At 34.3% G+C, this 13,856-nt stretch overlaps 1 pseudogene; it reads left to right on the plus strand.

Moving 5' to 3' along the window:
- The first annotated feature begins 213 nt into the window (after window positions 1-213).
- Window positions 214-935, plus strand: LOC101698021 (translation machinery-associated protein 16 pseudogene; annotated as a pseudogene).
- The last annotated feature ends 12,921 nt before the right edge of the window (window positions 936-13,856 follow it).

Below are 13,856 nucleotides of genomic sequence, written 5' to 3' on the forward strand. Positions count from 1 at the left end.
AAAAAAGAAATGGGAGAAAATATTAAAATGATTAAATTGTACTTTAAAACCACACAATACATAATTACAAACTAATAAAATCAATACTTTACTTTCCGGTCGTGTCTGCCCAGCGTTGGTGGCCCCACGTGTGTTGGGCTGGAGAGCGAGCATGAGAGCCGCCGCTCCGGGCTGTGAGACTGTGCAGTCTGGAGTGCGGAGGTTCTCTGTTGCCTCCAGGATGGCACCATGCCTAAAGCACCAAAGGGAAAAAGCACGGAAAAAAAAATCATCCACCCATATAGTAGAAAAGCTGCACAAAATTACAAGAGAGGCCCACAAACAAGAAAAGAAGGAAAAATTGAAGAATGAAAAGGCTTTACATCTCAATCTTATTGGTGAAAAACTGCAGTGGTTTCAAAATGAGCTCGATCCCCCAAAAATGAGATATTCAAAGAAAGACGCTTGTGAATTAATTGAAAGGTATTTAAATCGATTCAGCAGTGAGCTGGAGCAGACTGAGTTACACAACAGCATCAAGGACAGGCAGGGAAGGCGCCACCAAGCCCGGGAGACGGTCATCAAGCAGATGATGGAGCGTGAACGACAGCAGTACGAAGGCTACGGCCTTCAGATTCCAGACATGTTACATGCAAGTAGTCTGAAAACCTGTAGGGAATGGGATTTGGATCTGAAGAAACTGACAAACATTAAAATGAGAAAACTTTGTGTGAATGATGTAGTTGCTAAGAAGCACAAGAAGAAAACTCACAATTTAACTATAGACAAAGATTTAGGGCAATTGGAACTGAAAGGTAAATCAAGTGACTTGGATGAAGAAATGACTCCTGTGGCCTAATTGTCCTTACTTGAGTTGAAAATAAGTAATATGAGAACTTTAAGTCACACTCATTACTCATGAGAAATAATTATCTAGTATTTGCTGTTTAACTCATTCTCTCTCATAATGCGAATCACATTTGCAGTTTCAAATATGGTATTGTAATTGTTATTTAAAAATGAAAGTTGTGTTTCTTTTATATTAAGTTGCTAAAATAGAAGATATATTCTGTTTTTCATTACTACAACAAAATACCAGAGGTTGGATAACATAAAGGAAAGAAATTTATTTAGCTCATGGTTTTGGAGGCTAAAAGTCTAGACAGCACAGTGCTGGCTCTGGTGAGGCCTTCTCTTGCTGCTACACATCATAGTGCGTGGTTATCACAGTGGTGGGAGGGCACAAGAGAGGGAAAGATCACATGGCAAGACAGGAAGCCAGAAAATGGAAGGCTCCCATAATGACATCCCACCAGGCTCTGTTTCTTAAAAGCCCGAGAAAATTAAATGATTTCAGGTTAGCTCCATTTGAATATTATATTATTTTCTGCTTTCTCATTGTCAAAAGTGATAGGTTTTATTCAGACCTAAAGGTTAGAGAATTAATGATTGCAATTGTTACTTCTGAGATACATTACTTAAATTAATATATTAAATGTATTTCAAGCACCATGACAAACATGGATATTCTAGATTTTTGCTCTTCAAATAATTTACTAAATGCTAATATATGTTAGTCTGTCTTTTAAAGGATGCAAGTATAAGTTTTCAAGAAAAGGAAAAAATAATGCTGTGTGAGCTTAACTAGGTATCAAATAAATTATTAACAATTTATACAAAGTGTTACAACTTTTATACTTCTGAAAATTAAAAATAAAGTTTATTTCTATAAATTCAAAAAAAATCAATACTTTAGTTGCATAGTCTGAATAATTAATATATAATCTTCTGGTACAATAAGCATTCAGTTTAATTTTAATTCTACATAAAAATTAGGTATCAGTTTTATGGCAAACAAGTTTTTTAAGCTCCATATGTTAAAAAAAGGCACTATTGATACAATACACTGGTATATAACTTTATGTACATAATTGTCATTTTTCCAGGACAAATAGTTTCAATATTTATGACATTATGTATAAATAATGGAAACTAATTTCTACTAGGAAACTATCTTTTTCTAAGAAAATAACTTCTACTTCCTCAAAATTTTTGGACATATTTATACTAAATATCTTTATTCACATATTCATTAAAAATTAAGATCAGTACAATCTCACTCATTCATTTGACACCTGGTATATGAGGGAGATTCTTTAAAGTTCTATTTATGATTATCTCATAATAATAGATTCTCAGTAGAGAATTCTCAATAGAGAATTTGGGGCTAATTTGTAGAATTCTCTACAAAAATTTTTTCTCATTTTCTAACAAGAGAATTAAGGAGAAAAAATATTTAAAATTTGATACTTTTGGTTCATCAGAAATCTGAATGTTGTCAAGATTGTTGACCAGTGCTATTGATCAAGACTTTTTTTTGTAATTTGAAAATAACAGTTTCTTAAACTAGTTGCTCAAGGAAAGGAAAACCAATTGGACTGATGGCAGGTATATGTCAGTCCTATGTGTTTCTTTAAAATATAAAAAAAAGAAATCATCAATTCCTCTTCTCCAGGAATAACCTCTAGAGAATAGAACTAGGAATTTTACCTACAAACATGAATAAGAAGCAAGAGAAAGAAGACTAAAAATAGCCTGAGTCTTCATCACAATACTGTTATGGTTGACTAATATTTGTTCTATTCTAAAATTAAATTCTTCCAAAGAATAACATTAATTCCTTCTATCCATGAACACAAGATATTTTTTGTATCTTCTTCAGTTTCCTTCCTTATCAAAAGTCTAGTGGCATTCTTCAGAGAAATAGAAAATAATCTAAGATTTTTGTGGAACTGTAAAACAATCCCGAATATCCATAGCATCACAAAGAAAGGGGAACAAAACTAGGGACGTATTTTAAATCATATTACAAAGCAATAGTAGTTAAAACAATATGTACTGACATAAATATTGGATATGTAAATAAATGGAATAGAATAGAGACCATAGGAACAAATGAAAATCTACATATTCTAATAAATTTCAGTGAGGACATCAAGGGGACACAATGGTGAATGAAGAATAAATGGTATCAAGAAAATAAGATTTCCACATGCAAAACAATTAAATTGGAACCTTATTTTATATATTGTATAAGAATAAGCTCACAATGGGTAAAAATTAATTGGGGCCAGGGATTTAGCTCAGTGGTTCCAGCTCCTGCTGCGCAAGCACAAGGTCCTGAGTTAGAACCCTGGTACCAAAAAAAAAAATTGGATCTGAAAATTGAAAGCTTCTACACAAGAACATAGGGGTAATTTCCCTTGATTTTGCTTTGGTAATGATTTTATTTTTCAGATATTACAGCAAAAAGTTTAGGCTAAAAAAGAGAAATAAACAAATCTGACTATATAATATTTGCAAATCTTCTATACAGCGAAGAAAATAATCAAGAAAATGAAGATGCAGGCTATGAACTGGAAAAAATAATTAGCAATAGCAAATCTTTTAAGTGTTTAAAATTCAAAATTCATAAAATCCCTACAATGCAACATCAGAAAAAAAATAATGAAAAATTAAGCAAATTACCTGATTACAACTTTTTTCTTAATCCATTGCTTTCTTTTTTGTTTCTTTCTGTTCTCAAATTATACATATATGCATATATATATATATATATATTTCATGTGTTCCTAAAGTTATTCTACTACTCAACATTAAACTGGACATCCTTATAATATTTATGCACTTTTGTCTTTAATGCAATATTTATCTAAATTGTATAATGTCTTCTATTCAAAAATAACTCATAATCACTTTGCTCCTGTATTTTAGACATTTATGCTGAGATAATGAAACACTAACCACATATAGTTTTGTATAAGAAAAAATTCTAACCCAGTTTATTTTATTCCTAACAACCACAGAGAGTCCAGGCTTTAATTTCTTTGATAAAACTACGTAAAACTAAGTGCAAGGACCCAAGTTCGATCCCCGGTACCCCCCCCGCCAAAAAAAAACTACATAAAACTCCAAATGGTTATGTGATTACAGAAACAAGGCAGTAAGTGGCTGGGAGGACAGAAACTGTGTAAATAGAACATTCTGTAATGTACGATGAGGAAAAAGAGATAAGTAAGGACCTCTGTATGCAATAATGTGTCCTCTTAATTGCTTAAATTTAAATATCATTGGGAAAATAATCACAATCTTATCATAAAAAGATTCATGGATGGATAGATGAAAGAAAAAGATATATAAACATTTAACTGTTCTTTTAGAGTTAACTTAAAACTTCATTGATTCTAATGAGATAAAAAGTTATTACTTTTATTGAAATCTTAGCAAAGAACAGAGTATTAAGTATTTTACTTCATTTAATTTTCCCCTACTTAAAACCCGTAGAGCTGAATTTATACTCAAAAAAGCACTTGTAATGACTTTCTGAGAATATAACAACAGGAACCACTCAAATTGAAGTCATTTGATATTTATTTGCTTACCTAATGAAAGAAAAGAAAACTTCTTTATTTATTCCAACTAGTGAATTTTAAAGCTGAGAATCTTCAAATATAATGGCATGTTAGATGGTTTGGGCACAAACATGAATTCAAAATATCTTAAAATATAGAAAAATATTCCACAAACATCCCTGAGGTAATTGCAGAATTAACAAAAAAAGGCTTTTTTTGGTCAAAAGAAAATAGAATAAATAAAAGAAAGAAAACAATTTGAAATTATAACCTCTGAGCTTTCACATATTTTACATGTCTATATCATTGGGAACAACATATAAGATTGTTTTTATATGCTACTTTAAATTATGGATGAACAACTCAAGCAATTAATTAAAAATGTCACTTATTTTTAATAAGCATCATTTCAAACAGTATTAAGTGGTATAAGCATAATAATTAAGTCATTTTCCTTCTCTGACACAATATTTGATTTTTTAAAAATCAAGACATGAATAATTAGAAACATATAATACACTCTGTATATTTTCATAGATATAAGCACCATATTATAGGATTTAAGAGATGGAATAATAAACTACGATTAAAAAGAAAATTGTTCCAATGGAAGTAGACACTCCATATATAAGGAAAGGAAACCATTTGTTAGTTTAAGAAAATAATTTCTTTATTAATTTTGCATGTATTTGACTTCATCTAGACTAAACTATAGGCCAAAAATGGGGAAAGTATTATAAAATACTGCAGCTATTTTTCCCAATTAAAATGCTTTAGGAAATTATACCTACACCTTCATTTAAAATAGTATGCCTAGAAGTTTCAACATAGCATGTTTTAGTTACCATGTAGATATTGAAGAAATCAGAGAAATAGATGCAATAGAGAGCACAAACATTGCAGTGCACTTTGCCCATGAAAATACCCATAAAAACATGAAATACTGTGGTGTAGTATGGGGAAAGATGAGGGGTGATGGGAGGAAAATAATCAAGGATGCTATGTGCATGTACAAATCTGCCAAATGATGCCCATTAATATGTATGACCAGCTGCACTAATTTTTAAAAAGTGAGAAAAAATAATACAAAAAACTAAGATTAACAGTCAATCTATTGGCTGCTCTCAGTGGACATCAGTAAAAAAGAAATCAATAAACCAGCTAATGACAAGGTGTAAAATTAAATCAGGCTTTTTCCAAAACTAATTCTAAACTAATAGCCTAAATTTAGATTCCTCAAACTACAAACATTGTATTCTCACTTAAAAATTAGAAATTTTAAGCTAAGTAGAATTGAATCAGCTTTTAATTTATTTCATAGTGACCCGTTTGAAGTAAATTGAAAGGTTTTTTTTTTTTCCTCAGCCCATTACGTATGTCAGAACCAAGTAATTTTTCCCTTAACTCTATAACTATAAGCCAACCCACTGGTAAAAAATGATGATACATAGCTTGTAAAATATACCTTTATGTTCAGAATTAAATAGAAGGCAAACAATAGAGACAGATTTATCATCTGGTAAGAGGAAAAAATTGTAAGATATTAAGTGAAAAATATTATTTCCATCACCATTTAGAACACAAAACATTCAAATTTGGATTTTGAGCCAGGAGATTTTCATGTAACAAATGAATCCACTATGGTTGTAATTAAAATATTTAACTCTCACCAAATTACAAGACAGTGAGGCCAAGAATAATCTTTCTGAAACCTTGACTGAAACATGGCACATGGAAAGATGTGTTCATAATTGAACATGAGTAAATTTAAGGATCAAACTGCACTAATAAATGTAACAGAAAATGAAAATGCCTTGGTTTCTATAATTAATTTGCTATAACAGCTAGATGATACTTTTAGGAGAATTTAATATAATTAATAACATTAAAGTTAGCTTGGCTTTTATGAAATAAACCTAATCAATTACAGAGAAGGTAACAGTAAGATTAAAAGGCAAGGTAAGGAAAAATTGGGAAATGCTAAACAGAGACACATTTAAAAGAATAAATAGGACACACATGTGTAAATACCGAATAATTTCTCTGGTGTGAGAAACAGAAAGTGTAAATAAGGACTAAATGTATAATAGGTAGTGTGAAATAGGAAGAAAAGGGGCAAAGGGGAAGGAAGTGGGAGGGATAGGGGAAAGGATAGAAGGGAATGGGATTAATATGAGAAAATGGAAAAATAGGAACAAAATCTTTGTAAATAGGGAGGAATGGAGGGGTTGAAGGGAGGGCTGGGCAAGGGTGAAAAATATAAACCAAGAGAGACTATGTAAAGGTGCAAATTTCCAATAATGAATGTCATTATATTGTATATCTAAAATGTAGCAATGATTAGAATGAATAATCGATAATGGAAAATAGGAAGAAAAGGTCCAAAGGGGTAGGGCTAGTGGAAGGGGCAGGGGAAAGGAAAGAAAGGAAAGGAAAAATGCTGAAAAATGGAAAAAATGGAAATAAAGTCTTTGTAAATAGGGAAGGGTGGAGGGGGTGAAGGGAGGGCTAGGAATGGGGAAAAAAATAAGAACCAAGATGCATTAGGTAAAGGTACAATTCCCAATGAGGAATGTAATTGTGTTGTATACCTACAATGTACCAATAAAAGAATTTAATAAAAAAAAAACCCATGGTGTAAGTTGCAAATCAGAACACATAGAAAAAAAATCTGACTTCAAAATATGCAGAAAAATTCCCTCAAAATGCAGGTGGAAAATGATTCTCCGAAAGACAAGAATGAGGTGATATATGAGGCAGAAAACAAAAAACTATCATAAATATTTTGAAAAAAATGAGTGAGCATAATCACAATGAAAACAATCCTGAAACCCATAATGCAAACAAGTATTTGCAAGAGGATGAATGTCTGTCTCTTTTTTAAAATCAGTTTATTGCTGTATTTTTTTAAAAAAAGCAAATGAGAATTTTAGTACTTTCAGAAATACATCTTATATGTATACTTTTTACATGCTGTATAAAATATCCTAAAAGTGCAAGAAATAGTTTATATCACATGAACTAATAACATGTTTCTGATTTCTGTACAGCATTTACATAGAAATGAGGAGAGACATTATCAAAATTTTAATTTCAGAAGCTTGTCACACATAAATTTAATATTCACCCAAATTCCCTTTCAGCAATGGAGGGCACAAAATAATATAAGTGCAAGAGCATAGAAATTGTAACCTTCATATGTGGTATTTGAAAGAAAAGAAAAAGTAAAGACAAATGAATAATAACTTGTGAATAATGATCCTCAGCTGGAAAAGATATGATCAAAATGAATTAGGATTGGTCATCAGTAGAAGTCAACATGGAATTGAGACAACATTTTAAAATAAAGAAGAAAATTTGAGTGAAATGGTAAAATATAACTCAACAAATACACAATTCTAAGAACAATAGTAACAGTATAATTATTAAGCTTAGATTATGTTGACCAAGAATGTGAGAAAATCACAGGACAAAAAGAAGTGAAGGTAAATTCACTAATAAACTGCCCCAAACTATCATCCTTTTCTTTCAAAAATGTGATGTAAATAAGTAATGATGTGAGTCGCGTGGAAGACGCCTAATCAGCCCGCTTCAGACAGGCAGGTCTGCCCATGCCCTACCGAGGTCCTGAGTTGTGCAGAAGACACCAAATCACCCCACTGCAGACAGGCAGCCACCTGGTTCCACACTACAAAGACACAGAGGACACCAAACCACCAGAACAAGGTATTGAGTCCCGCTGTTCCCAGCCCAGAGGTAGTGGTTTCTGAGCCGTCGTCCCAATGCTCCTGGTGCAGAGAAAGGGGCATCCCAGTCACCATCCCTCCCACTGCTCCCAGCCCACAGGAAAGGGCTTTTGGGTCACCATCCCTATGGCTGCTCCCAGTCCCTGTCCCACCTCTCCCAGCTCAGAGGAGGTAATCCATGCAGGAGATTACAGGCCCCCACCCAAGTTGAAATGAGAAAACACCTAAATAAGTCTCAAAAGAAGACTTCCAGATCACCTACAGCAGCCCCAAAGGGAAATGAGATGAAACATTCTGATACTCAACCACCTGGACCCACTGAACTGGCAACAAAATGGGATCTGGAAAAAATGAAATCAGAAATAATTGCTCAGATAACAGGAGAAATTGTGCCCCTAGTGCAAGACATGATTAATAAATCTAGGGAGGAGCTCAGGAACATGATGGAATCCCAACATAAGAAACAAATGGAATCCATAAAACAGATGCAAATAGATTTCCAGGACATGAAAAACTCCACTGAAAGTCTACACAGCAGAATGAGCCAATGTGAGGACAGAATTTCATATATAGAAGATAAGATTGCAATTGGTGACCAGGAAAAGAAAAATTGCTTCAAACTTTTAAGGGAACATGAGAAATCAATCCAGCAGCTGCTAGATGATGCAAAGAAAAATAACATAAGACTGATTGGGCTCAATGAAAAAACAGGAGAGAGTGCAGATGACATAAAAAAATCTCTTCACAGAAATAATGGCAGAAACCTTTCCAAGCAGAGGAAAAGAGCTTGACATACAGATAAGTGAGGCATATAGGACTCCAAATAGCCTTGATTAAAACAAATCTACACATAGGCATATAATTGTTAAGATTCCAGAAACACAGCAGTGGAACAAAGTTCTCCAAGTAGTCAGAGAAAAGAAACAAATCACATACCAAGGAAAGCCCATCAGAATCACAGCAGACTTCTCAACACAAACCATCAAGGAAAGAAGAGCTAGGAGTGACATATTCCAAGCCCTAAAAGAAAACAGCCTCCAACCCAGATTGATGTACCCTGCAAAACTATCTTTCAAAATGGATGGAGAAATAAGATACTTTCATGACGAAGAGGACCTAAGGAACTTCGTGAATACCAAACCAGCACTCCAAAGAATTTTGCACAATATCCTAGGAACAGACATTGAAGATCACAGCCCCAGGAAGCAAAGCAGAATGAACCCATCTGGCATGACAAGAAATTAAATGGAAAGAGGGAGAACCCAACAAAAACAAAAAGTCATGGCAATGACAAGTCAATATGTTTCAGTTATAATCATCAACGTTAATGATCTCAATTCACCAATCAAAAGAAATAGACTGGCAGAATGGGTCAAGAAGCAAAATCCAACAATATGCTGCATACAAGGAACACACTTAATTCAAAAGGAAACTCATAGACTGAAAGTTAAAGGGTGGAAAACAACACTGCATGCGACAGGAACCCGAAAAAAAGCAGGAGTAGCTATCCTCTTTGAAGATCAAGTAGATTTCAAACCAATACTGATTAAGAGAGACAAAGAAGGACACTACATCCTTGTAAAGGGAACAATCCAAGAGGAAGAGATGACAATCATAAATATCTATACACCAAACACTAGTGCACCCAACTATATAAAACAAATACTAACGGACATGAAAAGTCATATATGCACTAATACAACTGTAGTGGGGAACCTGAACACCCCATTGTCACAAATAGATAGATCAACTAGACTAAAAATAAGTAATGAAATACTAGAACTCAACTGAACTCTTGAACAAATGAACTTAACAGATGTTTACAGAGTCTTCCACCCCAAAAAATCAGAATACACATTCTTCTCAGCTGCACATGGATCATTCTCCAAAATAGACCACATACTCACACATAGAACATGTTTAAGTAAGTGCAAAGGAATTGAAGTTATCCCCTGTATATTATCAGACCATAGTGCAATGAAATTGGAGATCCATAGCAAAAGAAACTCAAAAAATTTCATAAACACATGGAAATTGAACAACACACTTCTGAATAACCAATGGGTCACAAAGAAAATTAAAGAAGAAATCAGACAGTTCCTTCAATTAAATGACAATGACAATACAACATATCGGAATCTATGGGACACAATGAAAGCAGTCTTATGAGGGAAATTCATAGCAGTGAATATACATATTAGGAAAACAGAACGAGCCCAATTAAACAACCTGATGCTGAACCTCAAGCTTCTAGAAAAAAAAAGAGCAGGACAACCCCAAAGCTCATACAAAGGAGGAAATTATAAAGATTGGAGGAGAAATCAATGCAATGGAGACTAAGAGAATGATACCAAAAAAATCAATGAAGCCAAGAGTTGGTCCTTCGAAAGAATCAACAAAATTGACAAACCTTCAGCCAACCTTGTCAGAAAAAGGAAGAAAAGTCCCAAATTCATGCAATTAGGAATAAAAAGGGTGAAATTACAACAGACCCAGCAGAAATCCAGAGGATCATCAATACCTACTTCCAGAACCTATATGCCAATAAGATGGACAACACAGAAGAAATGGACAGATTCCTAGACACATATGAATTAACAAAGTTGAACGAAGAAGACCTAAAAATTCTGAACAACACAATATCAACCAATGAAATTGAAAATGTAAGTAAAAACTTATCAACTAAGAAAAGCCTGGGCCCTGATGGCTTCACTGCTGAATTCTACAAGACATTTAGAGAGGAACTGCTGCCACTACTGTTTAAACTCTTTAATGAAATTGAAAGGGAAGCAATACTCCCAAATTCATTCCTGGAAGCAAGCATCACCTTGATCCCCAAAGCAGAGAAAGACTCAACCAAAAAGGAGAACTATAGGCCAATATCACTAATGAACATAGATGCAAAAATCCTTAATAACATAATGGTAAACAGAATGCAGAAGATCATCAAGAAGATCATACACCCTGATCAAGTGGGATTCATCCCAGGGATGCAGGGATGGTTCAATATACACAAATCAATCAATGTAATACACTATATCAATAGAGCCAAGGACAAAAACCATATGATTATCTCCATAGATGCAGGAAAAGCATTTGACAAAATCCAACATGCATTTATGATAAAAACCCTACAACAAATTGGAATAGATGGTCTCTACCTCAAACTGATAGAAGCTATCTATGAAAAACCAACAGCCAATATCATACTAAATGGTCAAAAACTGAAATCCTTCACACTAAAATCAGGAACAAGACAAGGATGTCCACTATCACCACTCTTGTTCAATATAGTTCTGGAAACATTAGCCATGGCAATTAGACAAGAGAAAGAAATAAAAGGAATAAAGACAAGTAATGAAGAAGTCAAATTGTCACTATTTGCAGATGACATGATACTCTATATAGAAGACCCCAAGAACTCCACCAAAAGTCTTCTAGACATAATAACCAAATTCAGTCAAGTAGCTGGTTACAAGGTCAACACACAAAAATCAATAGCTTTCCTCTACACCAATGACAGACTCACTGAGAGAGAAACAGGGCAAATAATTCCTTTCACAACTGCATCCAAAAAACTGACATACCTAGGAATCATCCTAAGGAAAGAAATCAAAGACCTCTTTGAAAACTATGACACTCTGAAAAGAGAGATTGAAGATGATATTAGAAAATGGATAGACATACCCTGCTCCTGGGTAGGAAGGATTAATATAGTGAAAATGGCCATAATTCCAAAACTGCTATATAGATTTAATGCAATCCCAATTGAGATCCCAGCAGCATACTTCATAGACCTGAGAAAACAATCCAAAAATTCATTTGGAACAAGAATAGACCCAGAATAGCAAAAGCAATTCTAGGTAACAGAGACATGGCAAGGGGTATCACTATCCCCAACCTGCAACTCTACTACAAAGCTACTGTGATAAAAACAGCATGGTACTGGCAAAGAAACAGACCTGAGGACCAGTGGAACAGATTAGAAGATGCACAAACAACGCCAGACACACTCAGTCATCCTATCTTCAACAAAGAAGTCAAACACCCTCACTGGAGGAAAGATAGCCTCTTTAATAAATGGTGCTGGAAAAATTGGGCTTCAACTTGCCAAAGATTAAAACTAGACCTGTATCTCTCACCATGCACTAAACTAAAATCCAAATGGATTAAAGATCTAAATATTAAAATAGAAACTCTGAACCAGTTGGAACAGAGGCTAGGTGGAACCCTTGAAGGCATCGGTGTAGGAAAAGATTTTATGAACAAAACCTCAGTTGCCCGTGAACTAGCACAAACAATCAACAAATGGGATCTCTTCTTATTAAAAGACTTCTGCACAGCAAGAGAAACCACCAGCACTGTGAGGAGACAACCCACAATGTAGGAAAAACATCTTCACCCTCTCTTCCTCAGACAAAGGTCTACTATCTCGAATCTATAAAGAACTTAAAAAGATCAGACCTCACAAATTTAAAGACCCAATCCAAAAATGAGCATCTGAAATGAACACACATTTCTCAGAAAAAGAAGTAGAAATAGCAAATAAATACATGAAAAAATGTTCAACATCATTGGTCATTCGAGAGATACAAATGAAAACAAACCTGAGATTCCACTTCACTCCAGAAAGAATGGCTGCTATCATGAAATCAACCAATAAGAAATGCTGGCAGGGCTGTGGGGAAAGAGGAGGCCTGCTCCACTGCTGGTGGGAGTGTAGACTGGTGCAAGCACTGTGGAAATCAGTATAGAGATACCTCAAAAAACTAGGACTGGAAGTCCCATTTGACCCCACTATTCCACTGCTGGGGATCTTCCCCAAAGAATTAAAAGAATCATACCACAGTGATATATGTGCACCCATGTTCATAGTAGCGCAGTTTGTAATAGCTAAAACTTGGAAACAGCCCAAATGTCCATCAACTGGAGACTGGATAAAGAAAATGTGGGATTTTTTAATAAAATGGAGTACTACTCAGCCATTAAAAATGAGAAATTAGAGACATTTATAGCTAAGTGAATGCACATTGAGGTGATACTCTTAAGTGAAATAAATAGGACACACATGTGTAAATACCGAATAATTTCTCTGGTGTGAGAAACGGAAAGTGTAAATAAGGACTAAATGTATAATTGGCAATGTGAAATAGGAAGAAAAGGGGCAAAGGGGAAGGAAATGGGAGGGATAGGGGAAAGGTTAGAAGGGAATGGGATTAATATGAGAAAATGGAAAAATAGGAACAAAATCTTTGTAAATAGGGAGGAATGGAGGGGTTGAAGGGAGGGCTGGGCAAGGGTGAAAAATATAAACCAAGAGAGACTATGTAATGGTGCAAATTTCCAATGATGAATGTCATTATATTGTATACCTAAAATGTAGCAATGATTAGAATGAATAATCGATAATGTAAAATAGGAAGAAAAGGTTCAGAGGGGTAGGGGTAGTGGGAGGGGCAGGGGAAAGGAAAGAAGGGAAAGGGAAAATGCTGAGAAATGGAAAAAATGGAAATAAAATTTTTGTAAATAGGGAAGGGTGGAGGGGGTGAAGGGAGGGCTAGGAATGGGGAAAAAATAAGAAGCAAGACGCATTATGTAAAGGTACAATTCCCAATGAGAAATGTAATTGTGTTGTATACCTACAATGTACCAATAAAAGAATTTAATCCAAAAAAAAATAAGTAATGATGTGAATAGCTGAAAACTGTTCAATGATGTA

Source organism: Heterocephalus glaber, unplaced genomic scaffold (genome assembly GCF_053883595.1).
Source record: "Heterocephalus glaber isolate CG9 unplaced genomic scaffold, H.glaber_assembly_v1.0 deba00001577, whole genome shotgun sequence".
NCBI classification, from domain to species: domain Eukaryota; kingdom Metazoa; phylum Chordata; class Mammalia; order Rodentia; family Bathyergidae; genus Heterocephalus; species Heterocephalus glaber.